Consider the following 22,833-nt stretch of genomic DNA (forward strand, 5'->3'; position numbering starts at 1 on the left):
GGAGGCAGAGGAGGCAGTTTTTCAGAGCTTTTCTCTTAGTTTGTAGTCTTAGAACATTAAATTCTCAAATCATTAGTTAGTTCTCAATTATTAGCTTGGAATTATTCAAATTCAACCATTGTAGAAGACAAAATCCACCATTGTTGCTCACCTTGAAGCTTCATAGTAACCATTTCTTACTCATCTTTTCTACTTCTCTTTACTTTGTTGTTGATTATTTGCTAGTTCTTGCATGTTTTGGATTGTTAATTAGCTTAATCCTTAGTTTGAATTTGTTCATGAATTGATTGAAATCTTTAATTGCTTTAACCCCCATGGATTGTGAGTAGTCTAAATTCTAGGGTTTGGGTAAAACCCTCAATGTAGTCACTAATTACTTGTTGCATGTGCTATTTTGGTTGTTGTGGGATGTTAATTAGTTGAGCTTAAGTGGTTTAATTGCTTAGTTCTTGTATATGGCCATTGCTAGAACTATTTATCCAAGCTTTCTCAACGAAGGATCGAGAGATGAACTTGAGTTAGCTCCCTTATGCTTGATTGACCCGAAATGCCATGAGAATAGGGATTACCGGTCAAGGGAATGTTTATGTCATCGTGATTATGCTTTAACACTTGTTTATTGCTATGTAACCACGAGAGTAGGTTGTATTCATGATTCAAGTAATCCCTCTAGCTTGAGAGAGTAGTTGGGTGCTTTAGATGACTTCCCCTAATTTATCCCATTAATTTACCTTGATTGTTGCATGCTAATTGTGATTTGTGATGAAGTTGAGTGGTATAACCCAAGCCCTAGATTCCTCTAAATATTGTTAACCTCCTCTTAGCTTAGTTGAATTGTGTTAGAAGAAGTTACTCAAAACCAACCCAATTTAGAATTCGTTTAGCATATTTAAACGGTAGTACTCGGTGGTTGATTCAACGCCTCTCTTGGGTTCGACCCTTTCTTACCCTTACTATTGTTAGTGAGACCAAGATAGGAACTATTATCTTTGGTAGGCTCGACGACGACCTATCAAATTTTGGCGCCGTTGCCGGGGAGGCAAGGTCACATTGAATGTATTATTGTGGAATGAGACTAGATGTGTGTATATGTATAGTAGTTTTCTAACCTTAATTTTTGTTTATGTGTGTTTAACTTGTGATAGTCATTGCTAACGTTTTTCTTAGCTTTGTTTGACTTTGCATGACACGAAAGAGTAAGAAATCACCGCTTATTCCCGTTGATCCAGAGCTAAATAGGACTTTGAGAAACGTGAGGAGACTCTTGCAAGGCACACCCGAGTTTTCCATTGTATATTCGGATTCCGATCCGGAAGAGGTTTTTGGAACTAACGAAGAAGATAACATGGGAGAGAATCCTCCTAAACCATTTTTAAGAGACTATGACCACCCCAACGCATTCCAACTTCGGAGTGGCATACGTCTTCCCACCACAAATGCAAACAACTTTGAACTTTCACCTCAACTCATCCGTATGATTCAAAGCGATCAATTCGGAGGTAGTCCTCATGAGTGTCCTTTTGCTCATTTGGACAACTTTCTTGAGTTGTGTACAACCATCAAGCAAAACAACATTTCGGAAGAGTTCATCCGTATGCACATGTTTCAATTCTCCCTCCGTGATAAAGCAAAACATTGGTTGAGAACGGTTGAAGAGGGATCATTGAGTACATGGGACGAAGTCACTAGAGCCTTTCTTGGAAAGTATTGTCCTCCGGAAAAGACCGCCGAATTAAGAAGAAAGATCACCAATTTCAATCAAGACATTGATGAAACATTGAGTGAAGCTTGGGAGCGTTTCAAAGATTACACAAGGAAATGCCCCCACCATGGTTTTACATCATGGATCATTGTACAAAGCTTCTATGACGGTCTTACTCCTATTTCAAGGGCCAACCTTGACTCCGGGGCCGGTGGTAGCCTCAAAAAGCTATCGGTGGACGATGCATACAAGATGATTGAAGAAGTGGCCAAGCATTATGCATATGGAGGTGATAGAAGGCAACCTCAAACAAAGAAGGGCGGAATTCATGATCTTAGTGCAATAGATCTTATTGCATCAAAGTTTGATATGCTAGCTCACAAGCTAGATCAAGCCACCTTCACACCCTCAAGCTCTTCCTCGCAAGTCATGTCTTGTGAGACTTGTGGAGGAAATGATCACTTGTCCTCTTATTGCAACTCAACGAATCAAGAGCAAGCGGCGGCAATTGGGCAAAGGAATGAACAATACTCCCAATCCCACAATCAAAGTTGGAAGCCCCAACATAACACGGGATGGAAGCAATACAACCAAGGCCCCCCACAAAATAACTACAACCAAAATCAAACCCAACCTCAAAACCACTACAACCAACCTCAATCACAAAACCAACAAGCTCCATACCGCCATCCCAACCAAAGGGATCAAAACCACCAAAGATCCCAATATAACCAACCCGCTCCTCCTCCTCCACCTCCTCAAAAGACTAGCCTTGAGTCCGTTCTTGAAACTTTCATGACTCAACAAATAAGGAACAATGCGGAGATGAATGCAAACATCCAACAACTCCAAGCACATAATAAGATAATGGAAGGCCAATTGGCTCAAATTGCACAACAAGTTGGAAGTTCATCCTCCAATCCTAGTGGTCACTTTCCAAGCTCAACGGTAGTGAACCCAAAGGAGCAAGCTAAGGCTATCACTTTGAGATCGGGAAGGGGTTATGAGGGCCCGGTTATGAGTGAAGAGGAGCCACAAAAGAGAGATGAGGGAGTTGTGGTGAGAAGTGAGGATGATTTTGAAAATGAAGTAGTTGAAGTTGAGAGAAAAGAGCAAAAGAGTGATGAGGGAGCCACAAAGAAAGACGAGGGAGATGAAGAAAGATTAGAAAGGCCCTCTATGAGAGTATATAAGCCCCCCATTCCGTTTCCTCATAGAATTGTAGAGAAGAAGTTGAATGAGAAGTTTTCAAAATTTCTTGAAGTCATGAGAGGACTTCAAGTGAACATCCCCTTTCTTCATGCTATGTCACAAATGCCTACCTATGCAAAATTTTTGAAGGATCTTCTATCCAACAAGAGTAGGCTTGAAGAGAGTGCAACCATCTCCCTCCCTAAGGAGGTGAGTGCAATCATTCAAAACAAGCTTCCCCAAAAGCTTGGTGACCCCGGTAGCTATGCAATACCGGTGAAGATTGGAGATTTGGAAGCTATGGATGCTTTATGTGATATTGGGGCAAGTGTGAGCTTGATGCCCTATTCTATTGCAAAGACCTTGAAAGTTGGAGACTTGAAACCAACAAGAATGTCCTTACAACTAGCCGACCGCACGGTTAGGCTACCTTTGGGGATTCTTGAAGATGTGCCGGTTCAAGTTGGAAGAGTATTTGTGCCATGTGATTTTGTAGTAATGGAGATGGAAGAAGATTCAAGAGTACCCCTCATTTTGGGGAGACCATTTTTGAACACCGCGGGAGTGGTGATTGATATGAAGGAAGGAAGATTGACTTTGAATGTGGGAGATGAGAAAATTTCATTTTCATTATCACAAACTTTAAAAAAGCCATTGATTGATGAAGTTCATAGAATTGACACATTGGAGAGGGACTTAGAAGAGTTCCGAGAAAGATTGTATGAAAGAGATCCTTTACAAGCTACCTTAGCAGGAAGCTTAGTTGAGGAGGGTGAAGAAGCAAAGGGGTACGATCTCTTGCTCTACCAACCTTTGGTCCACGAGGTGATAAAATTTGAAGTGCTTAACGTGGAGGCAAAAGAGGAGAGGACTACGCCTCCTCTAAGGTTGAACTTAAACCTTTCCCCCTCTACTTAAATATGCTTTCCTTGATGATAGTGAGAATTATCCCGTTATTATCAATGCTAAGCTCGATGACACCTCTCTTGAGAAACTCCTAGTTGTTTTAAGGAAGTATAGAGATGTCATTGGGTACAAAATTGATGACATTAAGGGGATAAGTCCCACCATATGCATGCATAAAATTCTACTTGATGATGATCATGCTTCCTCGATTGAGCACCAAAGAAGGCTCAATCCCAATATGAAGGAAGTGGTAAAAAAGGAAGTTTTAAAACTTCTTGAGGCGGGCATAATCTACCCTATCTCCGATAGTAAGTGGGTTAGCCCGGTTCAAGTTGTGCCTAAAAAGGGAGGCATGACCATCATAAAAAATGATAAGGGTGAGACCATTTCTACGAGGTCGGTCACCGGGTGGAGGATGTGCATTGACTATCGAAAAATGAATAAATCCACCCGGAAAGACCACTTCCCACTCCCCTTCATTGATCAAATATTGGAAAGACTAGCATCACATAGTCATTATTGCTTCTTGGATGGATACTCGGGATTCTTTCAAATTCCAATCCACCCCGAGGACCAAGAAAAGACTACATTCACATGTCCTTTTGGCACCTTCGCATATCGAAGAATGCCATTTGGGCTTTGTAATGCACCTTCCACATTTCAAAGGTGTATGATGTCTATTTTTTCCGACATGCTTGAATCATCAATTGAAGTATTCATGGATGACTTTTCTGTTTTTGGTTCATCTTTTGACACTTGTCTTTCAAACTTGATTAAAGTGTTAAAAAGATGTCAAGAGGTGAACTTAGTTTTGAATTGGGAGAAATGTCATTTCATGGTAGAGGAGGGAATTGTTATTGGTCATGTGATTTCTAGTAGGGGCATTGAGGTAGATCGTGCCAAGATTGAAGTAATTGAGCGCCTCCCACCCCCTACAAATGTGAAGGGGATAAGGAGCTTTCTTGGACATGCGGGTTTTTACCGCCGGTTCATAAAGGATTTTTCAAAAATCGCAAAGCCGCTCACTCAATTGTTGGTAAAAGATGCCCCTTTTGTGTTTACTAATGATTGTTTGCTAGCATTTGATAGGTTGAAGGAGGCCTTGATTTCGGCTCCTATAATTCAACCCCCTAATTGGGAACTTCCTTTCGAGCTTATGTGTGATGCTTCGGATTTCGCCGTTGGGTCTGTTCTTGGACAAAGGAAGGACAAGAAGCTTCATGATATCTATTATACTAGCAAAACATTGGATGAGGCACAAAGGAATTACACAACCACGGAAAAGGAGTTTCTAGCCATTGTTCATGCAATTGAGAAGTTTAGGTCCTACTTGTTGGGCTCTAAGGTCATAGTTTTCACCGACCATGCGGCCTTGAAGTACCTCTTGTCTAAGAAGGAACCTAAGCCAAGATTGATACGGTGGGTCTTGCTCTTGCAAGATTATGATATTGAGATTAGAGACAAGAAGGGTGCCGAAAATGTTGTGGCCGATCATCTTTCACGGTTGCCTATCTTTGTAGGTGATCTTGATAACTTGCCAATTGATGATTCATTTCCGGATGATCGACTATTTGCTATCCTTCAAGTACCGGCACCATGGTTTGCGGACATTGCAAACTACTTGTCTTGCTCTATTCTTCCTCCCGACCTCACCTATCAACAAAAAAGGAAGTTTCTTCATGATGTTCGCCAATACTTTTGGGACGAACCCTTGCTCTTTAAACAAGGTGTTGATGGCCTTTTTAGAAGGTGTGTCCCGGATGATGAAATTGAAAGTGTTATCACAATGTGTCACTCATCACCTTGTGGAGGACATATGAGTGCTAACAAAACTTTGGCAAAGATTTTACAATGTGGTTTCTATTGGCCTTCCATGTTCAAAGATGTGTGGGGTGTAGTGAAAGCTTGTGACCGGTGTCAAAGAACCGGCAATATTTCAAGAAGAAGTGAAATGCCATTGAACAACATTCTTGAGTTGGAGATTTTTGATGTATGGGGCATAGATTTTATGGGGCCTTTCCCAACCTCTTTTGGGAATAAATTCATTCTTGTGGCCGTCGATTACGTGTCAAAGTGGGTAGAAGCGGTTGCATCTCCTACTAATGATGCTAAGGTGGTGGTCAAACTCTTCAATAAGGTCATTTTTCCGAGGTTTGGGGTGCCACGTGCCGTCATTAGTGATGGAGGTTCGCATTTTGCAAAGCGGTCCTTCCAAGCTCTTCTTCAGAAGTACGGTGTGAGGCACAAGGTGTCATTGGCTTACCACCCTCAAACAAGTGGTCAAGCCGAAATTTCAAATCGGGAGATAAAGGTTATCTTAGAGAAGACGGTGGATAGGCCTAGAAAGGATTGGTCTACGAAGCTAGATGATGCTCTATGGGCCTACAGCACCGCATTCAAGACTCCCATTGGCACCACCCCTTACAAGCTAGTATATGGGAAATCATGCCATTTACCGTTAGAACTTGAGCATCGTGCTCATTGGGCTATTAAAACGTTGAACTTTGACCTTCAAAGTGCCGGTGAAAAGAGGTTACTTGACCTCCATGCCTTGGAAGAGCTAAGATTGGATGCATATGAGAATGCACGGATCTACAAGGAAAAGACCAAGGCTTGGCATGACAAGCATATCAACAAAAGAGAGTTCAAGGAAGGTGACAAGGTCCTACTATTCAATTCCCGGTTGAAGTTGTTTCCGGGTAAGCGAAAATCAAGATGGAGTGGACCTTTTACCGTCAAGAAGGTGTTCCCATATGGTGCGATCGAAATTGCCAAAGAAAATGGTGAACCGTTCAAAGTAAATGGCCAAAGGCTAAAAGCGTACTTTGATGGTTTTGTGAATGAAGAGGCAAAATTTGTTCACCTTGATGAGTTCGATATTCCTCACTAACATTTGATCCCGTAATGTCGTCAAGCTAGTGACGTTAAAGAAGCGCTACCAAGAGGCAACCCGAGTTCCTCACTCCCCCTCAATTATTATTTCATTTGTTTTATTTTTATTATTATCCCTTTTTTTTCTTTTACTTATATATATATATATTTTTGTTTTGTTTTGTAGGTTTCTCTAAAAAAAATAAAAAAAAAGGGGGGAAAGAAGAAGAAATCGTGCACCATCAGGTCTGCACGGACGTGCAGAACATCGCACGTCCGTGCAGACGAACTCAGAACCTGACTAGTGCATTCTGAAGGTTCGCACGTCCATGCCAAAATAAGCACATCCGTGCCAAAAATCGGCACGTCCGTGCAGTCGAAGACAGAACAGGTTGCCATTCTGCCAAAATCTGCACGTCCGTGCAGATTCAGCCTGCAGCATTATGACGGTTTCTAACCATAGAAATAACAAGTGAACCAAGCATTTGGGTGGCCAACGGATGGCAAATTCGGACCTAAGGATAAGCCTTCTCGAAAGCATAACTCAGGATCTTTTTGGAGAAAAATCACCGGCCTATTTACTAGAGATCCTAGGACCGACAAGGCCACGGCCATAGTACACCCCGCCTTTAGACTATCCCAGCGCCTTATAGCTAATACTATTTTTGCTAGGGGAGATAGTTCAGGTGTAGTTTCTAACCGTGAGTTGCTTTTTCTTTGGCACTTGAGTGAGGGTGACGAGAGGTTGAACTTAGGGGCTTGGCTTGTAGACCACCTAGATGATGTATCCTCGGGGAGTGGAGTGATAACAATTGGGGGGATGATCACTATTATTGCTGCTTTTCTCGATCTTAATTTTGCAGCTTTGGAAATCATTCCCGGGCCAACGACACTTGACATCCGCTCCCTCAAGGCTATGCATTGGTTGGAGGAAGATGAAGAGGGTAGGACCTACACGTGGATGGTAAGTAGGCGCCCCTATGCAACTTTTCCAAATCCGGAAGCCACGGTTATTTACAACCCCGAGAATTGGGTCTTTGAGCCGGATTTTGAGTGGATTCCGGGTGGAGAAGATGACCAACCCCAAGGCGGTGAGGAACAATTCCAACAACAACAACAACAACAGCAACAACATCATCAACAATTTCAACAACATCAACATCATCAACAATTTCAGCAACAACAATTTCATCAACAACACGAGTTCCAACAAAGGGACCAAGAGGGTTACCAAGATCAAGGTGTGGGTGAAAATAACCCATACATATCTTTTGAGCAGCAGGTAGCCAACATGAATGCGAATTTCGCCCGCATGACCACCGAATTCGAGACCTTAAGGAGATCAAACGAAGATATGAGGACTTCTTTTGACAACATGAGAACAAGTTTCGAAGGTCTCAGATCGGAGTTAGGCGATTTCCGCAATATGTACCGGCATCTCTACCCAGGGGGCTCAAGCTCCCAAGGGGGCCCGAACCAATGAGTTAGTTTCTTCCTCCCCTTCTCTTTGTGCTTGCATGACTTTAACATTGGGGACAATGTTTATAATAGCTTGGGGGGAGTGTTCTCTCATGTGTCATTGGTTCGTGTTGTGTTTTCGTGTTTTCATGATTGAGTTTGCATGTTGGTTTTTCCCATTCTCTTCTTCCCTAATATCCAAATCCTTTAAATCCAAATTTGCTCCCTTTGAAATCCAATACCCTAAATCCAAATTTCTTATCTTGTGAATACCTCTCCTATCTTTTCATTTAGATGTATAGTTTTTTTTTATTATTATTTTTATGCTTAGTTTAGCTACCCTAATGCTGTAATTTTTCATTTCTTACTAAAAAAAAAAAAAAAAATCAAAAAACGAAAAATATTGAAAAAATGAAAAAATTGCCCAAGGATGAAACTCAAATGACGACGCTAATATGTTTTGCTTGCTTGACTCTTGAGTGATGAGTAAAAGTTCTTTTAGAAGGGTGCATGCAAGAGTTGGGGTCATTTAGAGGTCTATTAATCCTGGTTGCATTAGTGTATATGAAATGAAAGTCGATGAATGCTCAATTGCACGTCTAGCATAGGATATTGTTAAATTTGCCCAAAGTAGGATATGTTTGAGTCAAATTGCGGTCCCTTGTGCCCTTAATGTGCCTCCTTTCCTCCCCGACATGAAACTCTATTAGGGAATTGGTTATACTTGTATTATGTGTAATAAGTGGCATAATAAGCCACATGTTTCGAATAAAGAAAGAACCGCTCACAGTTAAAAGAGGCGAGGGCAATAATGTAAAAAAAAATGAAAAAAAATTATATAAAAAAATAAATAGAAAAGAAGGGAGAACAAAAAAAAAAAAAAAACTCCCCCAAAATTTCTCAAAATTTTGATTTTCTTTTCTTTAGAGGTCAACTTGTGGATGCCTCCCACACATTGTCGAATTTGTTGCTTATTGTTTCTTGTGAAATTCCCGAGTTAGAGTGTAATTAAGGGGCCTTGGGTGTGCATTTTGGGAGGTGGACTAGCATTTTGAAATTTTATAACCAAAAGAGGGCTCATTACAACTTTGGAATATCTAGGTGTGCTCTAATGAACTAGTAAAAGGCCAAAGGAAGTATCCTAGTGCAACCTTGTTTAGTTCTCCTCTCTACCCCCAACTCATGTGTACATTTGTATGATCGGTAATTCTTGAAAGTCGTTCACTTGTCTTGCTTGTGTCTCATATCCCGATGAGTTGACTTGGGCGAAAATTTGAACTTGTGCGATTTTTGGCGATGTGTTGTGGACTGCGTGAGTTGTGGGGCAAACTCATTGGAAACCCTCACGAGATAAAAACTCGTCCTCTAAGGCGACTTAGAGGTTTAAATTGCTTCTCACTTGTGCTAAAAGTGATGATGGTTGTCACCAAGCGGATTTGTTTATGTATGCTTCCCCCTTGTTGCCTATCCTTGGATTGATGATTAGCAATTTGTTTTCCTCCTTTGGTTTGACATATTTTGTTTTGCTCGAGGACGAGCAAAAGCTTAGCTTGGGGGGATTTGATAACTTGCTATTTGATACGATTTTAGGGTGTTTTGAACCTAGTTTACTTGATATAAATTGCGTTTTGGTTCATTTTTACTCTATTATTATGAAATTTTTGTGTATCCTATGCTTCACGGGTTGTTGGTGTTTTTGTTGAGATTCTAGGTTCAAAAGAACGACCAAATGGAGCCCACGGATACAAAGCCGAGGTTAGAAGCAAGAAGATGGATAAAAGAAGCCAAGGAAAGGAGCATTATAGAAGAAAAGATGAAAAAAGGGGCTTAGAAGACCCTGCACGGCCGTGCCATACCTTGCACGTCCGTGTAGGAGGTTCCAGAAAGCTTCAGCAAGCTGCCAAGGCCTGCACGGCTGTACTTAATCTGGCACGTCCGTGCAGAAGAGGGTGCACGGCCGTGCCAGACTTTGCACGTCCGTGCAGGGTGCTCCAGAAACTCATAACATTCTGCCAAGGCCTGCACGGACGTGCCAAATTAAGCACGTCCGTGCCAATATCTGCACGTCCGTGCGGAACTGCTCGACTCTTAGCAGTACGTTCAGCCTCAATTATGCCCCCTCATGCACGTCCGTGCCAAACTTGGCACGGCCGTGCTTAGCCTTGCACGTCCGTGCCAAATCTGGCACGTCCGTGCAGACCTGCAGTCGAACTCCTTCCTTGTTTTCTCCGTCCTTTTTATTTGGGGGTCATATAAATACCCCTTTAGAGCTCATTTGTACGGGGGAGGCAGAGGAGGCAGTTTTTCAGAGCTTTTCTCTTAGTTTGTAGTCTTAGAACATTAAATTCTCAAATCATTAGTTAGTTCTCAATTATTAGCTTGGAATTATTCAAATTCAACCATTGTAGAAGACAAAATCCACCATTGTTGCTCACCTTGAAGCTTCATAGTAACCATTTCTTACTCATCTTTTTTACTTCTCTTTACTTTGTTGTTGATTATTTGCTAGTTCTTGCATGTTTTGGATTGTTAATTAGCTTAATCCTTAGTTTGAATTTGTTCATGAATTGCTTGAAATCTTTAATTGGTTTAACCCCCATGGATTGTGAGTAGTCTAAATTCTAGGGTTTGGGTAAAACCCTCAATGTAGTCATTAATTACTTGTTGCATGTGCTATTTTGGTTGTTGTGGGATGTTAATTAGTTGAGCTTAAGTGGTTTAATTGCTTAGTTCTTGTATATGGCCATTGCTAGAACTATTTATCCAAGCTTTCGCAACGAAGGATCGAGAGATGAACTTGAGTTAGCTCCCTTATGCTTGATTGACCCGAAATGCCATGAGAATAGGGATTACCGGTCAAGGGAATATTTATGTCATCGTGATTATGCTTTAACACTTGTTTATTACTATGTAACCACGAGAGTAGGTTGTATTCATGATTCAAGTAATCCCTCTAGCTTGAGAGAGTAGTTGGGTGCTTTAGATGACTTCCCCTAATTTATCCCATTAATTTACCTTGATTGTTGCATGCTAATTGTGATTTGTGATGAAGTTGAGTGGTATAAACCAAGCGCTAGATTCCTCTAAATATTGTTAACCTCCTCTTAGCTTAGTTGAATTGTGTTAGAAGAAGTTACTCAAAACCAACCCAATTTAGAATTCGTTTAGCTTATTTAAACGGTAGTACTCGGTGGTTGATTCAACGCCTCTCTTGGGTTCGACCCTTTCTTACCCTTACTATTGTTAGTGAGACCAAGATAGGAACTATTATCTTTGGTAGGCTCGACGACGGCCTATCAGAACCCTTACCCGGTCCGAGAAGGAGGCGGTGCCGGGTATACACCAGGTCAACATAGACCGCATTAACTCACTGCTCGCTGAGGTAATTGACTGGTTAGGGTGCTTTTGTGCCACTTATTGTTTTGCTTGTTGTAACGTAATTGAAAAACTAACCCCTTTCCAGCTGACTTTGCAGCTGATGTTGAGGGTGGACGGCTTAAAGGTCCCCTTGCGGAAGAAGCAAGAGGAGGTAAGGGATGCCAATAGAAGGGCAGCCGAACTAATTGATGTTACCCAATATAACACCCTTATGTATGAAATCCAAACTAAAAGCCGGGAGATGAAACAGGAGGAGCTAATCAAGGAGCTTACGGCTGCTGTTTACGCAGCCAACAAGAAAGCAGCCGACTTTGAACTTCAAGTCAAAAACCTCCAAGCTAATGTCAAAGCATTGGGGGATTATGACAAGGAGAACTTTGAGCTGCGGGCAGAGGTCAACCGGCTGAAGAGTGAGTTGGCCCAGACCCAGACGGACCACAAGGGGAAGCTGGAGGATGAGCAGAATGAGCGCGATTGTGAAGAGCGCATGAAGATGGCCTTATCTATGATCCATCCGGACACCGACTGGGCTTTCTTTGACCTGCGGTACAGATACGCCACTGAGGTGTTCGATGCCCAGGTTCTCGGAACAGAGAAGTCGACTCCCTTTAAAGAATGGGTTGGCATTGCCGAGGAGGAAGAGGAGGAGGAGCAGACGGAAGATCAAATTCCGGGTGAGGCTAAAGAAGCTCAAGCCCGGCAAACTCAAGATGCTCCTCCTGCCGGCCAGGGCCAACCGTCTCAACATCAGCAACAGCAGTAGCTTGAATTGTTTCTTTCTTTCTACTTCTGGCTTGCGAGCCGTGTAATTTGCTTGTATCTCCTTTCCCCAGACATAGGTCCGGTTGACAATCTTTTCTTATTAATATATTTTTCAGATTGAATCGGTTTTGCCTTTGATATTATTTTATTCAATTTTTGCAATTTTTCGCTCGTACAAATCTTTTTCTTTTTGCAATTTGATTCGATATGTGCGGTATGCCGGATGCATTGGCTCTGTCTGACCCTGGACGGTTGTTTGCTTAATATTATTCAACTCTAAGCAGGCAGTCGTCCATACAAGCATCCGGACAAATAGATAGGCGGTCCTTGACCGTTTTTTAAATAGAATTATTCTAAGTTAGATTAGCAGACGGTGCTAGTTAGGGCCAACCTAGATTATTCTTTTAACCGGCTGTGGATTACCCTTTGGGTATCCGTCATTTTCATTTGCTGGCATGCAGGTGGCCATTGGCCGAACGTATGTATCATAACCAGGTTATAAATTAAATGCTAAGGTTTTGACCTTGCTTAATTTGAGTTTGTAACTGGCTGTAAGGCTTTTGAGCAAAGACCGGCTACATTCAACCAATATTTGAATTACCGTCTGTGTTGCTTTGAAGCAACGACCGATTGTATCTAGGTTTCGATTGATCATTGAAACGGCCATGAGTTATCTTTAACCTAGACAGTCGGTTAAAGCCACTTGAATTATGATTTATAGAACAATGTACCACCCAAATGGGAGATGCTCTCTTCGACGAATTCACCCAAATGGGTGTCGCCGGTTGCCTGCTCATGTTGGAGCAGGTGGTTTGAAAACTATCTGGCCATTGGCCTTGTAAATAGCTGCTAAGTTTGATACTCAGCTTACGTCTACTCAGTTTAGAGCAGGCGGTTGCCGGTTGTGCATTGCACAGATGGGACTGTACAAAAGACGATGAAAATAAAGCATTCTTTCATTTATATACTCTATTTACAAATATTTACAAGTCCTTAGAAGAAGTACTTTTTCAAGTTATCTACGTTCCAGGTTCTGACTAGCTGCCTGTCGTCTGGGGTTTCCAGGCGGTAGGTGTCACCTCTAACTTCTTCAAAAATACGGTAGGGGCCGTCCCAATTAGGGGTTAGCTTTCCCTGCTCATTAGCCCTACCGGTTGCTTCCATTTTTCGTAATACAAAGTCCCCCACTTTTAGGGGTCGTTTCTGTACTCTTTTGTTGTAGGCCCTCGTCATTCTCAGACGGTATATCTCATGACGGAAGGCGGCATTGCCCCTGCGCTCCGGTAGTAAATCCAATGCTAGACGCATGGCCTCCCAATTTGCCTCTCCATCATAGAGCATGATTCGAAGTGTTGGCTTATAAAGTTCAATGGGCAGGATGACTTCAGTGTCCTATGTCATGAGAAACGGGGTTTCACCGGTTGCCCTTTTTTCAGTTGTTCTGATGGCCCATAGGACATGAGGCAACTCATTTTCCCATAAACCGCCAGCCCTTTCAATTTTCTTCTTAATGTCGTTTGAGATGAGTTTGTTGCAGGCTTCAACTTAGGCGTTTGCTTGGGGCCGGCCGACTGATGCAAAATAATGTGAGATCCCTTAATCTCCCAACTAGCTCTTGAGGGTAGGTGTTTCAAACTGAGGGCCATTGTCGAAGACTATAGACATAGGTACCCCAAATCGGGTGATGATGTTTCTCCAGATGAAGGAGATGACATCCTTTGTCTTAATGCCCTTGACCGCCTCTGCCTCAACCCATTTGGTGAAGTAATCTACAGCCACCAAGATGTACCTCCGTCCTCCTGTAGCAGGCGTATATGGACCCATGATGTCCATGCTCCATTTTGCAAATGGAACCGGACAGTAGATAACCGTCAAATCAGTAGCCGGACGGTGTATGAGCCGGCCAAATCTTTGACACTTATCGCACTTTTTCACCATTTCCATGGCGTCTGCCTCAAGAGTAGGCCAAAAGTAGCCTTGCCGCCTGGCCCGTTTCGCTAGAGTTCTGCCACCTATATGTGATGCACAAAAACCTGAGCGCATATCCTCTAGAACTTTTTTCCCCCTTTCTGGGGTAACACACTAAGCATTTGAACTGTTGAACAAACCTCATCGATTTTACTACTAATTTTAGGATATATAGTTGACAACCTATGTTATACCCAAAGACTTTTTCGTTCAAACACACTACATATACTCCCTCCACCTCATAATAATAACAATACTTTTCTTTTTCATCCATTTTGTAATTAGTGAAACATTTCCTTTCATGGTAAGTACCTACTAATATTTTATTATTGCTCTCTTTAACCAATACCATCATCCCTCTCAAATTTGATCAGCATGAGGGATGGGATGATGACTGCCTTGGACTCGTTGAGGGTTGGATGACCCAAAATCAGATTAAAGGCGGCCAATTCCTCGACCACCAAGAACTTGACGACCATGTGCCATCCCTCCCCCTTTTCTCCTAGCCGGATGGGTAAGTCAATCTTCCCCACCGGATACACTACCCCCCCCCCCCCCCAAAGCCAACTAAGGGGTAAGAGGCCTTGTGCATGCTGCTAGGCTTGTACATGAGCTTTGCCAAGCACTGATAGCTTATAAGGTCAGACGAGCTCCCGGTATCAATAAGGATCCGGCCCACTCGTTGGTTAGCAACCTTGCATTCGATGACTATGTTAGGTTTTCAGCAATTCTACACAATAAAAATTACTTAAAGATGGTGGAATAAAACCTAAGCAGTGTATAAATAATGTTTAATTATACAACAATCAATACTAATCAAAGTATTACAAACCAAACACCAATGTCAAAGTAATTCATAAATTACAAAGAAAACACTAATATGAAAGATACTAAAACTTGCCTCTAATCCAAGCCAATGAAACCACCAAGAATATGAGAATACCAAGGACCACGTGAGTCTTCAATACCGGATACTTGTCTAAGGCGTGTAAACACTTTCCTAAAGTGATTATTTCCCCCACCACGATGCTTGGGTTGAAACTGGAAAATCACTTTGAGATACAATAGACAACACTACAATCTTTGCACTAAGATTGTAGCAAGATGATCAAATTCTCAAAGATTAACTTAATTGATAGAGTTTTCTATAAGAGATTGCAAGTTTCTTAGAGAAAATTGTGAAGAAGAGTGAAAACTTAGAGAGGAAAACAGAGAGAGCAAAAACCCAGAGAACATCAAAAATGCAATTCAACCACATTGAATCTAAGACTTGATGTTTCTTCAAGTGTTAGATTGGGTTTCACAAATTTGTGTTTTTGGACATAAACCCATTCCATTCAAAGCAAATATGATGGAATGCCTTGGCATTGCTTTAGTATAGCAATCCGCCAAATTCAATTTTGTAGGAACATAGTCAAGACTTATGACCCCATCATTGATAAGCTCTTTCACTAGGCTATGCCTAAGTGAAATATGCCGACACTTACCATTATACACTTGACTATATGCCTTTATTAAAGCCGAATTCGAATCATAATGGATTTCCCGGTGACATTGGCTTAGGCAATAAAGGCAACTCTAACATGAGATTCCTCAACCACTCAGCTTCCTTACTAGCTGAGGCAAGAGCAATAAACTCTGCTACCATAGTGGAATCGGCAATGCAAGTTTGTTTCTTGGAAGACCATGATATGACACCTCCCCAAACATGAACACCCAACCACTTACAAAAGAGTCATCCTCTTTGTAAGTGATCCAACTTGCATCTGAATATCCTTCTAAAACCGAAGGAAATCCACTATACGACAAACCATAATCCAACGTACCCTTAAGGTACCTCAAGACCTTCCAAACTGCAAACCAATGTTGTGCACCCGGGTTACTAGTAAATCTACTAAGTTTTCCCACAGCCAATGCAATATCTGGTCTTGTACTTGTCATGGCATACATCAAGGATCCAATTATCCTTGAATATTCGAATTGGGAAACCGTTTTCCCCGAATTCTTAACTAATTTAACATGAGGTTCCATGGGGGTATTTACAGGACACTTATCAAACATATTAAACTGTTTGATCATCTTCTCAATGTAATGAGATTGACTTAGAATAAGTCTTCCATTGTCCCTAATGATCTTGATACCCAAAATGACATCCGCCTCCCCCAAATCCTTCATCTGAAAAGATGAGGTTAAGAATTCCTTGGTCAATTCTACTTGTTGTAGACTTGTACCAAAGATAAGCATATCATCAACATATAGGCAAATGATGACACCATGACCTTTGTCATCAAATTTTCTATATAGACACTTATTAGCTTGATTCACTTTGAATCCAAAGGACAAAATCGTGTCATCAAATTTCTGATGCCACTACTTTGGTGCTTGTTTAAGTCCACACAATGACTTAACTAATTTACACGCCTTATTTTCTTGTCCTTCCAAAACAAACCCTTCGGGTTGTTTCATGTACACTTCTTCCTCTAGATCTCCATAAAGGAATGTCGTTTTGACATCCATTTGATGAATCACTAGTTTATATACCGAAGCCATTGCAATCAATAACCTTATGGAGGTAATTCTTGCAACCATTGCATAGGTATCAAAATAATCAACACAATGCTTTTGCCTAAAGCCTTGGATAACCAATCTGGCTTTAAATTTCACTATGGAGCCATCCGGCCTCCTTTTCCTAGTGAAAATCTACTTGCAACCAAGAGGTTTGCAACCGGGAGGTAAATCCTCTATGACCCAAGTATTATTTCCCATGATGGAATCCATCTCATCATTTATAGCTTCCTTTCAAAATGCACTATATTGGGAAGATATGGCCTCGCTATAAGTCTTTGGGTCACTATCCATATTGTAACAATATAGAGTAGTGGAACTAAGGACATCCCTAGACCCTTCAACTAAATAAATTATTAAGTCATCAAGAGGGTTCCTAGGTTTCCATTGTCTCTTACTTCTTCTAACATGAGGAGTCTAATCCTCCTTATTAGGAGAACATTCATTAGATTCAAGTTGATCATCAAAATCAACAATCTCCTTTCCTTTGGCACTAACCTGTAGATCCTTATGTCTACTCATTGATGAAAAACGGTTTTCATCAAAAATTGCATCTCTTGACTCAATAACCGAATGAATCGATATAAAGTCATTTTGTTCTATTACATAGAACCTATAGGTTTTTCTATGCTCAGCATAACCTATAAAAATGCAATCCAAGCCCTTTTCACCGAGCTTTCTTTTCTTGTTGCCAGGCACTCTTATGATTGCCCTACAACCCCAAACCTTGAGATACTTCAAGTTTGGCTTTATTTTGTACCAAATTTCATAAGGAGTAGATTCTTTTCCCTTAGTGGGAACCCAGTTAAGAATGTGACAAGCTGTCAACATTGCTTCACCCCAGAACCCTTCACTCAAACCAGAGTAAGATAACATGGAATTAACCATTTCTTCAAGAGTTCTGTTTTTCCTTTCAGCTACACCATTTGATTGTGGTGCATAACCAGTTGTGGTCTCATGAATTATACCCAAAGATTGGAAATAAGCAGAATCATAATATTCCCCTCCCTTATTAATTCTAATCTTCTAAATAAATGATTCTACTTGTAGTTCTACTTCTCTTTTATAAATATCAAACTTTGTCAAAGCTTCATCTTTGGAATGCAAAAGATACACATAACAAAACCTAGAAAAATCATCTATAAAAGTAATCATGTATCTTTTGTTCCCCAAAGAAGGAGTACTATGAAAATCACACAATTCACTATGGATCAGTTCTAAAATATTAGAACTTCTCTCAACTCTATTAAAAGGAGTTCTAGTGATCTTGTTCAACATATAAGTAGAACATTTATTAGAAGAAATATCACAAGGTGGAATTAATTCTAGTTTAGACATGAAATTCAACTTATTGAAATTGACATGACCTAATCTAGAATGCCATAAATAAAACAAATTCACACCATTGTCATTATCAACATTAAAACAAACATCATCCATCATTACAAACTTCTCTCTTAACGAGAGTTTAAACAATCCATAAGTTAAATAACAAAGTCCAACAAAAGTGCTACCTCTAGTAATAATACATTTATCTGCTTCAAACACTAGTTTATATCCAAGTCGATTCAGGGTAGGGCCTGATACAAGATTTCTAGAGATATCCGGAGCATATAATACATCTCTAAGAATGATACCATTGCCCGAACTGAACATTAGCTCAACTTGTCCTTTTCCTTGGACCATGATGGAAGAGTTGTTCCCCATATAGAGCTCTTCACCATCAACAACCTTGTGAAAGGTTTTGAACCAATGCTTCACCTTGCATACATGCCTTGAAGCCCCTGAATCCATCCACCATGAGTCATCATCCTGTACCATAAAAATGTTAGGATCCGTTGCATTTAAATCCATATCGGAATTAAATTCAACCTCATGTAAAGGATTACCATTGACAGTAGGGTCCTTGCTACTAGAAGCATGGCCATACTTGGATTTCTCCATTTTCTTCTTGAAAATGTAACAGTCCTTCTTAAGGTGTCCAGTTTTACCGCATTCCCAACAAGCAAACTTGTTGTTGTCCTTTTTCTTCTTGGACTTTCCTTTGGAAGAATTAACATTCTTCCTCTTTCCACTAGTTGAAGCACTAGATTTACCTTCTTCCACCACATTAATGGTGGAAGTTCTAGGATTCCCATCCTTAGCATTTTCCATGTCCCTAATCCCTTCTTCAACTTGAAGATGGGTAGCCAAATCAGACAATGATATGTCCTCGTTTTTGTGTTTCAGTTCATGTTTCACATCTTTCCAACTAGTAGGTAGCTTATCAATGATACTTGAAACAACAAATAGTTCATCAACACTAATTCCATGTTGTTTCAAATTACCATAAATACGTTGTATCTCATGAAATTGATCCACGATGGACCTACTATCAACAAATTTGAAATTATTAAAATTACTTGCAAGGAACTTCTTGCTAGAAGCATCCTCCGCCATATATTTGCTCTCCAAAGACTCCCATAATTCTTTAGCATCTCAACATGTTGATACACATAAAACAAATCATCCTCCATCCCATTGAGAATATGACCCCGACAAATAAAGTCATCATTATCCCACTTTGATTTCCCACGAACATCTTCCATGGTCTTATTCTCATGTTCTACAGGCCTAGGAGTACTAATGACATAGGCAACTTTCAACGAAGTAAGAAGAAATACATTTTCTTCTTCCAACGTCGAAATTCCACACCATCAAACTTCTTAAGTTTGACAATATTAGTGGTAAGTTCTTTCACACTAGACATGATTAAATAATCACTTTAGATTGTTAGGTTTTCAACAATTCTACACAATAAGAATTACTTAAAGATGGTGGAACAAAACCTAAGCAGTGTATAAATAATGTTTAATTATACAACTATCAATACTAATCAAAGTATTACAAACCAAACAACAATGTCAAAGTAATTCAGAAATTACAAAGAAAACACTAATATGAAAGATACTAAAACTTGTCTCTAATCCAAGCCAATGAAACCACCAAGAACATGAGAATACCAAGGACCACGTGATTCTTCAATACCGGATACTTGTCTAAGGCGTGTAAACACTTTCCTAAAGTGATTATTCCCCCACCACGGTGTTTGGGTTAAAACTGGAAAATCACTTTGAGATACAATAGACAACACTACAATCTTTGCACTAAGATTGTAACAAGATGATCAAATGCTCAAAGATTAACTTAATTGATAGAGTTTTCTATAAGAGATTGCAAGTTTCTTAGAGAAAATTGTGAAAAAGAGTGAAAACTTAGAGAGGAAAAACAGAGAGAGCAAAAAACCAGAGTAAGTTATTCTTTTAATTTCTCAATTAAAAGAACAAACGAAACCGCAACTGCCAGGCTCGCGGGCGCAACATCCAGGGCCGCAGGCGCGGCATCTAGTAGGAGCGGGCGCTCCTCATGAACCCGCGGGCGCGACACTTCAGCCTGCGGGCGCGGACAGGGAAATCGCAGATTTCACCCAACTTTCTGGAGATGCCTGGCCGCGCCCATGCCGCGGGCGCGGCTCAAAAGGCCGCGGGAGCGGCTTTCCGTGGCTTCCCAGTTGCGGCCTCTCCATTAAAGGAGAAGGCTTTCTTCTACCACACTCTAAATTCCTAACAGACTATAGGGTCATCGTGAGGCCGCCTGACCTTGCCCCGATCCTTCTTAGAGATGAGGACCTCTGGGAAGGTGTCTTTCGACACATGGCCCTCATCCACTGAGTTAACCAACTTTCTAATGTTGTTCTTAGTACCTCGGATGGTAGGACCCCCCCCCCCCCCGCGAAGCTGCCTGCTATGGTAAAGATCTGCTCTTCATCAGTGTCAGAGCTTATAACTGGCTTCTTGGACGGTTGTCCATTGTTTGTTTTGGGGTTACCCTTGGACTTCAGAATATAGGACTTCAAAGCCCCCTCATCAGCCAGACAGTCCAGTAGCTGCCTGAGGCTATAGCATCCATTGGTGTCATGCCCTATATCCTCATGGAAATGACAGTACTTGCTCTTGTCCCGGCTTTTGATGGGACTTTTCATGGCAGCTGGTTTTTCAATGGTCAACCGGTCTTTGATCTCCATGAGGATGGAGGAGCATTCCTTGTTGAACTCGTACTTGGGGACGTACGGCTTCAACTCTCTCTTTTTCTTCTAGGACGGCTGACCGGAATGGTCCGCCACCCAGACTTCTTTTCTTTTCTTGCTCTCTTCTTTTTTAGCCGGTTGAGCAGACCGACTGTCCTTTTTGTCAGACTTTTTAGGGTCCGACGGGTGCTTGATGTCACAGAGCTCCGTTGCTTGTATGTAGGCTTCAGCTTCCATCAATGCCTCTTGGAGGGTAGCAACCCTCTTTCTAACCAGGTTGAACTTAAAAGTCGACCCATCTTTCAGACCCTTGAAGAAGTTTGTGTAGGCAACTTCGTCAGATAACCCTTGAATCTGAATTCTCATTAGATTAAACCGCCTGACATAGGACCTTACCGCTTCTCTATATCCCTCCTGAATAGCTCCCAAGTCGAGACTTGTCTTTTTGGCAGGGATATTCATGAAGAAGTTGGACGCGAACAGATACGCAAGCGTCTTGAAGTTGTTGATGCATCCGGCTGGCAGATTGCCAAACCATCGTTGGGATATGCCCTTCAATGTTGCCGGGAAGCATCGACACCAGGCGGCATCATCTAACCCCTGTAAGTATATGAGGTTGGTGTTAGCCATTAGATGATATTCCGGGTTGGTGGTACCATCATAGGTACCAACCAACACGTTCTTAACTTTGGCCGGCTAAGCCGCCTCGATTATCTCCTTGGAGAACGCCGACGGCTGTTCCCCAAGGTTTAGCAGCCAGAGCTGTCAATCCATGGGCTGGACATTTTGTGCCGCCTGACCCCCAAAGAGTGAAGGCTGCATATATGGTGATCCATACGGCATGTATGGCTGTTGGGGCACATACGGAGCCAACAGGATAATCTGAGGGTCAGTGTGTGCGGACATGCCGCATGGCTGACTCTCTCAGTTTGTTTCTGAATACTTCATTGAAGTATTCCGGAAACTGTCTGGGTAAGTCCCCGTTGAGGCCGACTCAGACAATTGTTAACTTCTCTTCTCCTGGATAAACATTCGGGCATCTGAGTAAGTCTTTTTTTACCCATCCGGCTGAACTTGCCGGATGGCCTTCCTCTGCTCTGATTCAGGCAAACGAAGTTTGGACAGGTTGATCATGGGTCCGTCCGCCCCTTTTGGTTTAGGGTGAGGAGTAGGCACACGATCTTTCACATGCTTCTTCCCAGAGGGAGAAGGCTTCTTGGCCAACTGACCCTTATTGGTGCCAGTTGACTTATTTATTAGGTCCTTCATTTCCCCTTTGAAACTCGTCATGAATTTCATGAGTTTGTCTCTAGTTACGGGGGCAGCACCCTCCCCTGCCTGGGGTCGCCCAGCCGGCCTGACGGTTGGGCTATTAGGACCAGCTTTGTCTTCGCCCCGTTCCCTTGTTTCCTTGGAACGGGTGCGTCTCGTTCTGAATGACCCGTCTGGAGCCACATAAGTGTCGACCTCAAAGTCGTCACCACTATCTTGGTCCGTGTGGACCTCGGTTTCGTCCATAGGCCGTTTTCCCTCAACATGCGGTACAAACTCTGATGCCATCTAGGAAGTACTCTCCCCACAGACGGCGCCAAATGTTTCGGGGTTTTTGGAGTCCCTCGGGAGAGTTACAATTCCAAGAATGCGCGTCAACTGTCTGTACCTACAAAACCACGGAAACTCCAGTTAGGTGGAGTTTCGCCTTCGACGATCAAGTTAGAACGTTTCCGGATGTATAAAAGTGCGGAATGTAAAAGTTTTTCTCTCAGATTCCGAGAGAATTCTGCAATTAATATTGCTCGGGTTTTATGTGTACATTTATGAAAGTGTAATAAATGAAGATTTTCCTCTATTTATAGTGGAAGGGGATCAGTTCCCTTTTTAGGGTTAAAGTGCCACGTGTTAGTAGAGGATTGGATCCCCCAGGACCTCTCTAAGGCTAACACGTGTCAGCATGCTATAGGGCCAC

This window comes from Chenopodium quinoa, unplaced genomic scaffold (assembly GCF_001683475.1).
Source record: "Chenopodium quinoa cultivar QQ74 unplaced genomic scaffold, ASM168347v1, whole genome shotgun sequence".
In the NCBI taxonomy this organism is placed as follows: Eukaryota; Viridiplantae; Streptophyta; class Magnoliopsida; order Caryophyllales; family Amaranthaceae; genus Chenopodium; species Chenopodium quinoa.